Below are 16,960 nucleotides of genomic sequence, written 5' to 3' on the forward strand. Positions count from 1 at the left end.
AAAATTTTGACATCATTAGCAATTAGGGAAATGCAAATCAAAGCTATGCTGAGATTTCATCTCTCAAGTGAGAATGAGTCATCAAGAATACAAATAGAGACCCAGGCCCAGCCCAGCACCACTGCATGAGACTCCCACGCCCAGGAGTCCCAGCCCAGAGAACCAGGCTCCGCCCAGTCTGGCCTCAGCCTGTGGTGGAGGCACCTCTGCCCACTAGCAGGGATTATATCCCACCTGGAGGTCACCATTCCTAGAGGGGCAGTACCCTTCTTGGGTCACTACATTATCAAGTTCCTCCCAGGCATCAGGGTACTGAAGACTAGGAGATTTGAACAGTACTGTATAGTTTTATGGTAGATTTTTTTATTACTACTATTATAATTATTTCTATTATATCTACTATTTTTCCTACTTTTATTTTATTAATATTTTTCTCATCCTGTCTATTTTCCTGTTATCTACTTGGAGACTCTTTCTCCCTTTTCACATGCTAACAACCAATTTCTTTTAATTCTGCTTTTACTACTCCTATGACATAGTACCTCTATAGACTCATTTCTCTTTGTCCACCATTAGAAATCATGGTTCTTATTGCAAATCTATTGACTAAGCTGTAGATAATAATCAAACTCATAATCTCTGTTTATTAAGACAATATGGTTAATATCTTAAAAGGGACTATTTAAAGTAAGGATGCATATTGTTTGTATGGTGTGCTGCTAATATTGATCTCTTCTTCAAAGTGAGGTATTAGAAACCTGCAAGGACACTATAAGTCTATAGGGAGGAAACTGCAATACCTCAGATTTGCACTCCTAGAGGGAAAGATACATGAACAATATGAGAAAACAAGGGTAGAAAGTGTCCCAAACAAATGTAGATGCTACATCAATAAAATTCAATGGCAGCATGGCAGAAGAAATGTCAGAAGTGGAGATCAGAATGTATGTAATTAAAATGATCAGAGAAGAAAATGATGAGATAAGAGAGCAAATGCAGGCATTGAATGATCGCACCAATCAACAGTTAAAAGAGCAAATGCGGGATCATTTCAATAAAGGATCATTTCCATAAAGAGAAAGAGATTCTGAAACAAACCAAACAGAAATCCTTGAAATGAAGGAAACAATAACCAAAATTAAAAACTCAGTAGAAAGCATAAGCAATAGGCTAGATTGAAGACAGAATCTCAGACAATGAAGAGAGAATATTTAATCTTGAAAACAAAGTTGACCAAACAGAAGGTGGTAAGAAATCATGACTAGAACCTCCAAAAATTATGGGATATCATGAAAAGGCCAAATTTAAGAATTATCAGGATTGAGGATGGCACAGAGAAACAAACCAAAGGAATGAACAATCTATTCAATGAAATAATATCAGAAAATTTCCCAAATCTGAAGAATAAAATGGAAAATCAAATACAAAAGGCTTCAGGATATCAAATGTACAAAATTACAACAGGCACATTATAATGAAAATACCTAACGTTAAAAATAAAGATAGAATTTTAAAGGCTGCAAGAGAGAAAAATCAGATTACACTCAGGTGGAAACCAATACAGATATCAGCAGATTTCTCAACCCAGATCCTAAAAGCTAGAAGGGCCTGGGACAACATACTTCAAGTTCTGAAAGAAAATGAATGTCAACCAAGAATCTTAAACTCAGCAAAACTTACCTTCAGATTTGACAATGAAATAAAATCCTTCCGTGATAAACAAAAGTTAAAAGAATTTACAAATAGAAAGCCACCACTACAGGACATTCTCAACAAAATATTCCATGAGGAAGAAATGAAAAACAACAATGTAAGTCAGCATAGGGAGGAACTACTCTAAAAGAATAGCCAAATAAAGGAGAACCCAAGTCAAGTTAAAAACCAAAAATAAGCCAAAATGACCAGGAATATGAGTCATATCTCAATAATAACACTTAATGGCATGAACTCATCACTCAAAAGACACACTGGGAGATTGGATTAAAAAGAAAGACCCAATGATTTACTGCCTTCAAGAGACTCATCACTTAGAAAAAGATAACCACAGACTAAAAGTGAAAAAACGGGAAATATATATATATGCATATTGTTTGTATGGACTCAGTAAAAAAGTGGGGGTATCCATCCTAGAAGTAAGGAGACTTCAAGCCAAAATTAGTTAGAAGTGATAAAGGACATTTCATAGTATGTAAGGGAAGCATAAATCAGCTAGACTTAACAATTATAAATATTTATGCCCCCCAAAATTGCTCATCTATGTACATCAAACAAATCCTTCTCAATTCCAGAAACCAAATAGATCACAACACAATGATACTAGGTGACTTTAACACACCTCTCTCACCACTGGACAGACCTTCCAAACAAAAATTGAACAAAGAAATCATAGATCTCAATAACACAATTGATAATCTAGACTTAACAGACATATATAGAATATTCCATCCATCAATGAGTGAATACACTTTCTTCTCAGCAGCACATGAATCCTTCTCTAAAACAGACCACATGTTATACCACAAAGCTACTCTTAGCAAATACAAAAAGATAGAGATACTACCTTGTATTCTATCAAATCATAATGGAATGAAATTAGAAATCAATGACAAAATAAAAAACAGAAATTACTCCAACACCTGGAGATTAAATAATAGGCTATTGAATGATGCATGGATAACAGAAGACATCAGGGGGAAATAAAAAAATTCTTAGAAGTAAATGACAACAATGATACAACATATCGAGATCTCTGGAACACTATGAAAGCAGTACTAAGATGGAAATTCATTGCATGGAGCACATTCAATAAAAGAAGGAAAAGTCAACAAATGAACGTCCTAACACTACAACTCAAAGCCCTAGAAAATGAAGAACAGAACAGCATCAAAAGTAGTAGAAGACAGGAAATAGTTAAAATCAGAGCTGAAATCAATGAAATTGAAACAAAAGAAACAACTGAAAAAAACGACAAAATAAAAAGTTGGTTCTTTGAAAAAATAAACAAAATTGATATACCCTTAGTGACACTAATGAAGAGAAGGAAAGAGAAAACTCAAATTACTAAAATTCAGGATGGAAAAGGAAATATCATGACAGACACTATTGAAATACAAAACATAATTAGAAGCTATTTTGAAAATCTATACTCAAACAAAATAGAAAATCTCAAAGACATCAACAGATTTATAGAGACACGTGATCCACACAAACTGAATCAGGAGGACATACACAATTTAAATGGATCCATTTCAAGCAGTGAAATAGAAGAAGTCATCAAAAGCCTACCAACAAAAAAAGCCCAGGACCAGATGGATTCTCAGCTGAGTTCTACAAGACCTTAAAGAAGAATTCTTTCCAATACTCCTCAAAGTATTTCATGAAATAGAAGAGAAGGGGATCCTTCCAAACTCATTCTATGAAGCTAATATTATACTGATACCAAAATCAGACAAAGACACATTGAGGAAAGAAAATTTCAGACCAATATACCTAATGAACATAGATGCAAAAATTCTTAACAAATTTTTAGCAAATTGCATATAAATGCAGAATGAAACTAAACCCCTATCTCTCACCCTGCACAAAACTCAACTCAAAATGGATCAAGGACCTTGGAATCAGACAAGAAACCCTGCATCTTACAGAAGAAAAAGTAGGTCCAAATCTTCAACATGTCAGCTTAGGATCAGACTTCCTTTGACTCCCATAGCACAGGAAATAAAAGCAAGAATCAATGACTGGAATAGATTCAAAATAAAATTCAATAAAAGCTTTCTCTCAGCAAAAGAAACTATCAGCAATGTGAAGAGAGAGCCTACAGAGTGGGAGAAAATCTTTGCCACTCATACTTCAGATAGAGCACTAATTTCTAGAATATATAAAGAACTCAAAAAACTCTACACCAAGAATACAATTAACCCAATCAACAAATGGGCTAAGGAAATGAACAGACACTTCACAGAAGAAGATGTACAAGCAATCAATAGATATATGAAAAAATGTTCAACATCTCTAGTAATAAGAGAAATGCAAATCAAAACTACCCTAAGATTCCATCTCACCCCAATTAGAATGGCGATCATCAAGAATACAAGCAACAATACGTGTTGGTGAGGATGTGGGGAAAAGATACATCCGTACATTGCTGGTGGGGTTGCAAATTAGTGCAGCCATTCTGGAAAGCAGTGTGGAGATTTCTTAGAAAACTTGGAATGGAATCACCATTTGACCAGCTATCCCACTCCTTGGCCTATACTCAAAGGACTTAAAATCAGCATACTACAGAGATACAGCCACATCAATGTTCATAGCTGCTCAATTCACTATAGCCAGATTGTGGAACCAACCTAGATGCCCTTCAATTGATGAATGGATAATGAAACTGTGGTATATACACACAATGGAATATTAGTCATAAAGAAGAATAAAATTAGAGCATTTGCAGGTAAATGGATGGAGTTGGAGAATATCATACTGAGATAAGCCAATCCCAGAAAAACAAAGGCTAATGATCTCTTTGGTAAGGGGATGATGATACATAATGGGGCGTCGGAGGGAGGCAAGAATGAAGGAAGGATGGATTTTATAGAGGAAAAAGAGGAGAGGGGGTGGGGGGAAGGAAAAAAATAACAGAATGAGACAAACATCAGTACCCTATGTACATGTATGATTACACAAATGGTGCAACTCTACTTCATGTACAAGCAGAGAAACAACAGTTATACCCCATTTGTCTACAATGAATCAAAATAAATATTTTTTAAAAAAGAATACAAATAATAAACACTGGAAAGATTGCAGTGAAAAAGGAACTCTAGCACTGTTTATAGGGTTCTAGATTAGTACAACCATTATCAAAACCAGTATGGCGTCTAAAAACTAGGCATGAAAGCACCATGAGACCTGCAGTACCACTCCTTGGTATTTATCCTGAAGAATTAAAGTTATCTTATTACAGTGATACATGTGCATCCATGTTTATAGCAGCACAATTCACAATAGCCAAACTGTGGAAGCAGCCTAGAGATGTTCATCAACAAATCAATGGATAAAGAAAATGCAGTATATATACAATGGAATTTTATTCAGTCATAAAGAAAATGAAATTCTGGCATTTGCAGGAAAATGGCTGGAACTAGAGACCCTCATGTTAAGCAAATAAGTCAAGCTCAGGTCAAGGGTCATATGTTTTCTTCTCTTAGATGTGGAAGCCAGAGAGGAAAAAGGAAGAGAGAGGTGGGGCAAACCTTCTAAAAACTCAAAGGATGGTCAATACAGAAAAGGAATCAAAGGGAGACATGGGGAGGGAGAAGGGAAGTCCTGGGGAGTGATATTGGTCAATCATATTGTTATATTGTATACATGTACAAATATGAAACAATAAATCCCATCAATATGTACAAAAATAATGCAACAATAAAAATGTGGAAAAATAAACTGCTCCCCTAAATACTTCTAAGTATGGAAAACCCCAAGAAAAGGATGACAAGTTTGGGACTTCCAGAATGATGGTATAAAGCAAGAGAGGAAATCTTTTCCAAAGACAGGCATGCATAAAGGTGTTCAGAAGTAGCCATGACAATCATTCAGCATCTCTGCAGATGGTTCGAAGGGTTTGCAACAAATTGCAAAGCACTTGTTTAATAAAAGCTTAAGGAAACTCAGAGAACATGCTCACGTGGTATTCCAGCTGAAGACTGCTCCTATCCCCTGCAGCTAAGCCTTGCAGAAAAGCTGCTCTAAGGAACTCCACAGGTGAGTGGCACCTCCCATGTCCCTGAGTTCCTTGGGATGAAAAAGCAATTTCAGGTAGATTTGTCAGCTGGTAAACATGATCAGTTTATATCTGCCAGACTCTGCAAAAGCCATAGTAGGCAGTAGCAGAAACCCAATGGAGGTACCAGTTTTGGACAAGTGCTGGTGCAATATTCTATGTTGAATATTTCCCATGTATGTAACTTAAAGGTGATGAGATGCAAGATCCTTGTAGTCTTTTCAATCCTTCTCCTATCTACCTAACTCATTCACTTAAAAAGTCATTAGAACTCTGAACATTTTGTAAATGCTCCTTCTTTATTAGGTCTAGTGCCTCACAAATAATTAAACATTTACAGGTAAAATGTCCTTAGAATATTTCTGTTGTCTAAAGTACTCAGATGGATAAGAAGAGCTCAGGTTGAGCAGGTGATTTTAAGGTCAGCCTTGCAGATGAACCCCACTGTGCTCCAATGGACTAAACAAGAAAATATCACTTGTTTTTATTGTTTGGGAAATACATAATATAGTCCCTGATTTTCAACTATCAGATCTAATTGTTACTCTCTGGCATCAAAGATTACAGGTGAAAATAAATAGCATTTTGTTGACCAGCATCACTTTGGGGTAAAACAAGTCATTTCAAACAAGTAGTACCTCATAAAACCTTAACTTGTAGTTAAGACCTTGGAAAGAAAAGGAAGGAAAGAAGAAGTGGAAGAAGGAAGAAAGGAGAGTGAGTGGGAGGGAGGAAGGAAGGATGGAGAGAGGGGATTATGAGAACTTTCCAAGGCTTTCCAGAGGTGTCCAGAAAGTTCCAGGGCTCATGGAAGCCCAGCCACCGCCTCTCTTCCTTATCTTCTTTCTTTCCTGGCACCCCAGGTATTTCTAGAATGTGACTCTATTACCTTCTAAGACTGATTCCAGATCATAATAATAGACTGAGATATCTAATTAACTCCAAGGAGACAATGAACCACACTCTCATACTGTATTCTATGTCTCACAAACTCAAGCATCAATCAGAAAGTTATCTTATATGTATGTCTTAAAAGCAAAATAGGACTCTAAAAGAAATCTCCCAAACCTGGAAGAACATAATTACTCTTTGAGTGTCGAGATTCATGTCTGCTTCATGCTAAAGTTCCTAGAAGGAACCAAAATCTCCCTGGCCAAACCTGAGGGAATAGAGTGGGGAGTTAGACAAGGAATACAAGAGAACAGCGGACTGTTAGTGTGTCTGAGGAATGCATGGAGAGTGGACTGTGGTGACCCTAAGGCAATCAAAGAAATCAGAGTCAGAAGCATCATATCCCAACTTTATGCATGAGGACAGGCATGGGACCTGAGTACCCTGTTGTCAGTCTTAGAAAGACACTCCCTTCTGGGAACAGGGATGCTGATCAGTCGTCACCAGGTCTTTCAACACATCCAGACATCCACTTTGATTTTTCTCTGAGTGACCACTCATCAGAAACTTTTTGGTTGCTAAAGAAGGTTTCCATACATCATATTTACCAGAGCAAGACAACAAAAGCAGGAATATTATAAACATTGAAAATGAACTACAAATCACACATTATTAATTCAACTGCAATTCTAGTTTATGCACAAGTACCTTGAAATTGGAGATTATAGGTCAATCTCCCTCTGTTAAATCACCTCTGGGTGTCCTGACCCCCCTCCCCTCAAAAAAATCAAGATCTAGTACATCTAGTTTCTGTCCCCTCTTTATCCCACAAACAAAATGCCAACTTCTGAGGGTGCTGAGGACATAGTTCAGTGGTAGAGTGTTTGCCTAGCATATGCAAGACCCTGGGTTCAATCCCTAGTATTAAGGGAGAAAAAAGCCACCCTCTGAGATGCTGTTTTACTGAAAAGCTGACATAGGCATCCTGTTACTCCTGCCTGTCTGATCATTCTTTCTCTACTCAGATGGAAAAACACCATTCCATAACCTACATCTTCAAATGATTATGTTGCTGTTCCAATCTGGTAACTTTATTTTCTTTACAAAGTTTCTGTAAAGATTTGTTTTTTATTCATAAAAGCTTGCAAAATGAAGATGCCCTCAAGTAATCATCTACTCACAAAGATCCCAAGATGGTAGCAGAGATGTTTGTAGCTCAAACTCCCCAGTATTCATTCTCTCTCTTTCCTTCCTTTCCTTTCCTTTCCTCTTCCTTCCTTCCTTCCTTCCTTCCTTCCTTCCTTCCTTCCTTCCTTCCTTTCTTTCTTTCTTTCTTTCTTTCTTTCCTTTTTTCATAACAGAGCTCACTCAGCTGCCCAGATTTCCCAGTCTCTCTTGCAGAGGTAGGACCATTACTATGTCTGACCAATGAAATGTAAGCAGTGTTGTCATTTGGCAGCTTCCAGGTACTTCCCCAAAATATGGTGGGAGATTCCCCGCTACCTCCTTCTTTAGTCTCCTGCATCAGAACATGGATCCAATGACTAGATGGTGAGGACACGATAGGACTGACAGAGCAAAAAGCCTTCCATGTGCTGGATCTTACATGATCTGTATCACAACCCACCATGCTAGCCTACAATTGCTCAACACAACTGTTATAAAAGGTTTTCATGACACACTGCCTTCAGATTATTTTTCAGCTCTGATTCTGATCACAACAGAGACACACAATAAGGACCAAATAACAGTCCAAAATGAATTGTGCTAATGAAAAAAATTCTTTACCAATACATATGAATGGGGCATCTAAGGTATCTAGCTCTTCATGAACAGGAACGGTATTCCCTGCTGCCACTGACTTTACCTACATTATTATCAGAGAGTTTTGTTTCATTAAATACTTAATGAGCTATGTAGGAAAAAGTGCTAGAAAGTTACAGAAAGAAGACAACCCTGTAGGTTTCAGCCTTTAGATAGTTCTGTAAAGTTATTCTTTGTGCTGGACCTTGCCAAAACTGGTAAGAAAGAAGGAGGAATAAAAAGTATCTCAATAGGACATAAATAGCCAAATGGATATCAAAAGAGGGACCCAGTGAATATATCATTTATTTGGCATGAAGAGTTACTTTTATGATCTAAATGTTCCCCAAAAGCTCACTATTGAAAGCGTGGTTCCCAATGCAGTAATGTTTAGAGGTGAAGCTTTTGGGAAGAGATTGGATCATTAAACCTCATCAGTGGATTAATCCATTGATAGATTGATAATTTGAACTGTTGAAACCAGTAGAAACGATAGGAAGTGGGATCTAGTTGAAGGGAGTGGGGACTATGTCTCCCCCAACCCTCCCTTCTTCCTTGCAGTCATGAGGTAAATTTCCTCAACCACACCCTTCCGCAATGATGTTCTGTCTTGCATCAGGCCCAAAGCAATGAAACCAGCCAAACATGGCTTGAGAGCTCTGAAACCAGGAGCCAAAATTAATCTTTCCTCCTTTAAGTTCTTTTTTTTTTTTTTGGTTATTTTGTCATAACAATAAAAGGCTGATTAATACAGTTCCTTCTAAAGAACTAAGGAAAGATGTGCCTAGAAAAAGAGCTTAAGGCTAAACTGAAAGGATTCGATTTCTATCTTGGGTAATGTTTGTGAGGGACTACTAGAAATTTGGGTAGGTGTGAGTTATGAAAATTTTAGGACCACCACCTCTTTGCCTGTTTTACTTGCATTTGCATTAAACACAACAAAGAGAAGTGTCACTGCCTATAAATCTACCATGTAACAAGGCTCAACTATATTTTATTTAATCCTTACAAATTCTGGCTATGTATCATCATCACAGATTTTATAGACCAGAACACTGGAGAATTAAGGGCAAGAAACTTGTTTGATATTATTCAAATAACTTATGGCAAAAACCCACTCTTGAACCCAGTTCTGTATGGCCCTGAAGCTCTGTCTCTTTCCATTTCACCACATAATCACTCTGTAACTGGATGACAAGCATAGAGCTGAGAGCAAGAATTATGTTTTGGTTTCTAAATGCTACACCACTAATAACATTGTTAAGAGCAGACAATTTAACCATCTCAGCTGAATTCCTTCTAAAAACAGGAAAATATAACTCTACACATTGATGAATGTATTCTATGGTTACTTTATTCATTTGATCCTTATTTTTTACATAAAAGCATTAAGCTATAAAAGGCACAAAGAGCAAAATTAAATTAGGACAGAATAAAAGTAATCAATGCTTATTAGATATTCTATACCCAAGATCACAAATCTTCAAGGCCATTTAAAAAATAATTGCTACATTACTGAGAGACCTTGGCTTTGATACACAGAGTGGAAAGAGATTAGCTTTGAAATCTTCCTCTCTCTGCTATACAGTAGCACACTGGTTGTTTAGCTCAAATTTAGAAATTGAAAAATAAAATAAAATTTAAAAAAAACACTAAAATGCTGATTCAACACTATGAGGACAATGGTTTTCTTTAGCCCTTATTGCATGCCTAAGCATTTACAATTTGTAGAGAGTAGCTCTTTTATGAATGAAACTGGAGGATATAATCTCAACTATGCAATCAACTCTTTTCATTGTGTGATATCACTCATAGCAAGTGAATTTTCTCCTGGCACCGAGCAAACGTAAATAACTGTGAATGTCAATGAGCTCATTGAGTAAGCATGATTTAAAGTAATGAAGTAATCCTTGATTATAGTATTGATTATAAACAAAAATTTGTAATGTATGTTTGCAAGTACAATTTATTTCAGACTCTCTGTACTTTTCGCTCAGCTAAATAGAGCCTTGGCTTTTGCATGAACCCTTTTAAGATGCTTAATTCATATACCCTCTATATAATTTATCATTTCAGGTTGTAAATTTCCATCTGAGAAGTCAAGAGTTTAGATGCCCACTTCCCAGGTATCTTCTGAGTGTCTAATCTCTTCATGAGGTATGTCTCCTTTAGGGCTCAGGTCTAGGCTAAAATAAGTATTATTTAAAAAGTAACCCTATAGTTTGTTCAATCTATTAATACCAAAAATAAACACAACTGACATCAGAGGCATACAAGGTGCATACAAAACTAAGAATTCTATTTCTATTTTGTATTTTACTGAGAGACAGGATCTCACCGAGTTGCTTAGTGCCTAGCTTTTGCTGAGGCTGTCTTTGGACTCTCAGTCCTCCTGCCTCAACCTCCTGAGCCACAGGATTACAGTGTACACCACTGTACCTGGCTAAATACTAATTTTTAAATTGATATTTCATATCAGTTTAAAGCAGCATATCTTTCGGATGAAGTTCACCAGAGCTGAAAAGTTTTTAAAAAATTATTACTACTGCAAGTTACTTGAGAAGGTGATTATTTTTTATTAGTGCATTACAGTTATGTGTAATAGTGGGTTTCATTTTGACATAATCATGTATGAATAGAATATAATTTGCTCTACTTTAGTCCCACTACTCTCCCTTTCCCTCTCTTTCTCTCTCTCCCTGTTCCCCTTTCTGTACTCTACTGGACTTCCTTCTATTTATTTATAGCTTTTTAATAATTAGTGCTTTACAGATATACTTAAAGGTGGAATTCACTGTGGTATTCTCCTATATATACATAGGATGGTTTGGTCAACATTCTGCTGTTTCTCTTTTCCAGTTCCTTTATCCTCTCCTTCACTCTTCTTCATCTACTCCACTGATCTCTCTTCTATTTTCATGGGATCCCGTCTCCTTATTTTTCCTTATTTTGGTCTAGCTTCTGCATATGAGAGAAAACATTCAGTGCTTGACTTTCTGAGTCTGGCTTATTTCCTTTGGCATGATGTTCTCCAGTTCCTTCCATTTACCAGTGAATGCCATAATTCCATTTTTCTTTACAGGTGAGTAAAACATTGTGTACATATACCACATTTTCCTTAACCATTCATCTCTTGATGGGGGCTGGGGCAGATCAGACCTCTTTAAAGACAGATTCTCAAGCCTTGAAGGCAAAGTATATATTCTTGAAAGTAAAGTTAAAAAAAAAAGAAAAAGAAAAAGAAAAGAAAGATGTTACAAGACCATGACTGGAATATCAAGAAATCTGCAATAACATTAAGAGACCAAATCAAACTTGGCATAGACCAAAGCACCAAAGTACAAACTGAAGGAATGTGCAAATTTTCAATGAAATAATATCAGAAATTCTTCAATACCTTAGGAATTAGATGAAAATACAAATACAAGAGATTTTAGAACCCCAAACAGGCAAGATCAAAGAATATTTTTAACATATTCTTAAAATAGCATTTCCTTAAGGTCTAAAAATTCTCTTCATCGAAACCCCTTTGAAATTTAAATACATTGGAGGATTAAACATATTAAAATATAACAAATTTAATTAAAAAAATAAGACCTCAATATGTTCTACTGCTAATATTATGCAATAGAACAATGTTACTTATTTTTGAATAAATAATTATTAAAATATTATTTATTATTTATTACTTATTTTTAATAAAAATGTGTAGCAAAAGCATTGCTCCCCTCTCTCAAAGAAACACAGCATTTCCTGTCTGTCCAGGATATAAAATCTGGATGAAATAAAATTGAATGAAACTGTTTTGCTTCTCAGAGGGAATGAGAAAATTGTTGAACCTCTGAAAATGTTTCTCAGAGGGGGAAAGAAAGAGATAAAATGTGAAGTCATGCAGTAGCCATGTTTATACAAAGAGAGCAGCAGGTTGTTGACAGATGGGAGTTCAAATGAAAAATACAGTCCATCAAATTTAAAATTGTCAATTTATAACTAAAAATTAATTTCAAAGAAGCCAAGTTATGGTTTCTTGCCCCTCAGGAACTACAGGATACAATTATGAAAGGAAAATAAAGCCACAGGTTGTAAAACTCAAAAGAAGATTCTATGAAAACTCCCTTAGAGTTTATTTCCATATGACATTTGCAATGGCCCTTAGCCTGTACCTAGCACTCCTGGTTCCATGGAACACCGATTGGCACCGGAGGGTCCATAGACAAGACCTGTAGCTTCTCTGAGTTTTAGAGTCTTCATCTCAGAATGCTGAAACACTGAACTTGAAGACCAATAAGGTTTTTAGCAACTCCCTACTGAGGCTTGTTATATTCTCCCTTCAGTTACTATTACGAAAAGTCTACACCCAATCGTCCTATCAACTACTCAACAAGCAACACAGTTTTACTCAGCATGCATTTGCTCAAAAGTCAAGTAAATGTCCTGCCAACATTAAAATACACTGCTATTAAAGAAAAAATATAAACACGATTTAACTGGGTGCATGTCCATGTTGGGTTTATTATTCCACAATTAATTGGACATCAATAAAAAATTGGCAGAAAAAAACACAGATTTATTAGTGATATTTAAAGAATGCAAGGGTTCCAGGGGAGGAGTGAAGTAATAAGCAGTAAGCAGCTAAGTGGAAAGGCAAAATCTAATTGTAAAATTTCCAAGTGAATTGTTTTGTAGTTGCTTTAGGGAAAGAAGAGTTAATGGCTTGTCAATTTGAAACCATAGCAGCTCTCTGAAAATATCACTTCTCAAAAAGCAGTTAATGCTCAAAGGCTAAACAAGACAGTGTCTACAGTTCTACAAGTTTTCTGTCACAGACACTGTATTTCCAGATGAAATTGGCCTTAATACAAAAAGAAAATTGCATTTAAAAAAGTTAATGAGAAACTTTGTATTGCATTGAAAAGCATGCATTTGTATTATAATGCTATAATATTTTCATGACTATTTCTATGGCATTTACCCAGTTTAATAATATTATCTAAAATTAATCAAATAACTTAACAAGAAATTAGAATATTAAATGTCATTTACCCTTATAATTATTTCATAAATATTTAAATTTCATCTCTCTAATATATTCTAGAAATAAAGATAAGTAATTAGCTACTTATCACTTTAATGTAATTCTTAAATTTGGTTGCTTTTACTAATGGAAATAGCTATTGCTACCATGCACATGGAGATGCCAAAAATTTAAAACTCATCAACAATGTTGATGATTAGTTGAAAAAATTAATTTTTGAAAAACATTATTTATTTTAAAATAATTTTAATCCAGAAAAAAGTTGCAATAATATATATTAGTATTATAGTATATAATAGTATGAAGAACTATTTGAAACAATCTGAGTTTTCATCATCATGCTCCATCCCTACAGAATATCACGTTCAAAATATTCAGCAATTTCATCAAAAAAAGGATATTTCCTATATAATAACCATGATACAATATAATCATCACCATCAGGAAATGTATAGTAGCATACTACGATAGATTGTTATGTTATTGTCATCTACTGCTGCTTCACCAATCACCCCACAAACATTCTAAATGGTAAAGAAGCCAATCCATAAGATGTTTTATCTGGTTTGTGTGTCTTGTTTCCTTTATTTTAAATCCATTATTTAGTTTTGCCTTGGCTTTCATAACATTGGCACTTTTGAAATTATTAGCTGGTTATTTTTTAGAATCTTGCTCAAATTGTGTTTGTTGACCATTTCAGATTCAAGTTTTTTTTTTCATTTTAGCAATGTGTACTGTTCTCATGACTCAATTTTGAAAACTCTATTCACTGCGCTTGCATTTACAAAACATGTTTTGACATTCCTTTTTAATAACTCCAGCCTGGACACAGCAAGGACCTGAAATGTTCTCAAATAAAATTGAATAAATAGATAATGAAGCTAGTGTTTAAACCATAAAATTTTTCCTGTCATTTGCCCAGAAAGTATATTCCCATTTTTAACTTGCAAAGATACAATTAATATACATATATCATAGTGACTAGTCCCTAGAATTTTTAAAACACTGATAAAATTATCATGCACATTAATGAAAAGAAAGCCAAAGGGTTGATTCAAATCATTCCAGAAGAAGTCTCTATGTGTGGAACTCATGATATTTTAATAAAGAAAAGTAGTTCTCACACAGCCATTTTTAAGGCAAAGAAAAATCCATTTTTACTCTCTGGTATTCTCAACAGCATACACAATGCCACTTTTCCATTTGATTGAATAATAGCTTTGGAAACCATTGCAAATCCCTAGTTTGTATTTTCTACACAGAGTGTCTCAATAAAAGGCAGAAGCTATGCTAAATAGCATGATGGATCTCAGGCCTGCCCTCTCTTTCTCACCCCAACCCCCATGTGCCAAAGATGTCTAGAGATTTCTCTAAACAGGAGGGATAATGGAGATCCCTCCTCTGATTGAAAACATATTGAGACGTAATGGACTATAAGACACATATCAAGGGTGACACTGGAGACAAATCTGCAGCAAGCATTTGTTTCCCTGGGGAGTCGTTGGGGCCCGTGGGAGGGCTGGTCATCTCACTTAAATGTGTTCCTTCATGGGACTGCCCTCCATGGAAGAGCCAAGCCACCATATGGCATATGAAAGATCTCGCCTAATAAATCTAGCTAAGCAGGCCATTCCTTCAAGCTGCTTTCTCCCCTATATATGTGTATAATACCATTTATTGGTTGTTACCAACATCTGGGCTAGGAACTGAGGACAGTTTGTATCCCACACTGAGGATGCTGGTTTCCTATTATCTGCATCATTGACTTTGAATGTTAGTAAGTATATTTTCCTGCTGATGCATAGCTGTCTTTATGGGATCTGGTAGAAACACAATGTACAGTGAAATGTGATGCTGACAAAAAGGGAGAAGGGTGTTTAACCCCCTTTGATTGCATTTTTATGTATGATTATATAGCTAGAAAAAAATATATATATATATGCTATGAAATCAGAGCTCAAGATGGGAAGATAAGTATGGTCTCTCAAATGGATTGTCAAAATATTATCTCTTCAGCTCAGTGGCACAAGGCTTGCTTCTGTGGTTGCTAATAATGTGCTACAGTTTAATGTGGTTTCAGAAAGTAGGAGTTTATTCATTTCAAATGCTTCTCCACATCATCTCTGTCACTACTAGAGAAAAGACAAAGGGACAGCAGTTAACACTAGGCACCCCACACCGTGCAGAATAAAAATCACTGAACCTTTCCCAAGATGGCATTTTGTCACAAAAGGAGAGGAACATAGACAGAGTTACTGCCATAACTAAAAAGAAAAACTGTCATCTGAGACATGATTTTCCATGATGTTTCTGCAACTATGGAAACAGAAAATTGCCAAAGAAAGAAGACATGGATTGCTGATTCTAGTCACCAGGTTTTATCCAGCACTCTATTGTTGCCTTGGGGCAACTTTGAGAAGTGACTAAGATATTCACTTGGTTAACCTATTATTGCACTCTAAGGAAAGCATTTCTTTCTTTTAAGGATTTATGATCTTTTTTTCCTATATATGAATATTTGCAGAAGGACTATAATTGACTGAAGTACCCATTTGTAAACTTTTCTGTTGATTCTCATTTCTTTTTTTTTTTTTTCCCATTTAATGTCATATGCTGGTCATTATGACCTTCATGTTAGAAATTAGATCCTAACTACTATTTTTGGACCCCAGAATACACATCTTGCCTCTGACCCATTATCACTGGCATGAGAGCATGTATGTCTTTTTTTATTCAATGGCAAATCTCTTCAGAAACCACAAGTCTTTGACTAATGGCCTTGAAGATTTTATAGCTATGTCTATGTGGCAATCAAGATATATTGAGAGGAACGAAGCCTGCCTCAGAATGGACTGCCTTGTGTAAAGTCCTGAATCTGGAGTTTTGGTAAGATATTTTCCAATTGAATAAAAGTAGAGCAGGAAAAGAGGTGAGGTCATCAGAAGTATAAAAATAAAGAGAAATGGGGATACATTTGGGGGACGAATTTACTGTACTTACCACTTGAAACTACCTGTCACAAATAAATACCTCCAAAGCCAAAAGTCAGTGAACGAAGCAGCCAATCTTGGCACTGCTGATTAACCACCAGGTGGCAATGGCTCACCACCTTTTAGGATGTATCCTTTTCCATGGCCATACATTACATTCATTCAGAGAATACCCTTTGACCCTTAGTGAGCTATCTGACTTACTGGTGACATTTGTCACTGCAGAATGAGTGCTGCTCTGCTTAGCAATAACTACTGTGGCAACTGGATCCACTCTAGATTCCCATGAATCCATGGGAATTTCCCAAGAGAAAGTTGCAATTTTCTCTGGACTAGGGTAGAAATGCCAAAGCATGACTTAATGGCAGCTTTGGGAGGGAAGAAGGAACCTGCCTACTTTCTTTTCTCCTTACTGCAAACAGTCCAGGTGATTGTAGAAAATCCCCAGGACTTTATCTCAGTCCCTCG

Source organism: Sciurus vulgaris (assembly GCF_902686455.1).
Source record: "Sciurus vulgaris genome assembly, chromosome: 4".
Taxonomy (NCBI): domain Eukaryota; kingdom Metazoa; phylum Chordata; class Mammalia; order Rodentia; family Sciuridae; genus Sciurus; species Sciurus vulgaris.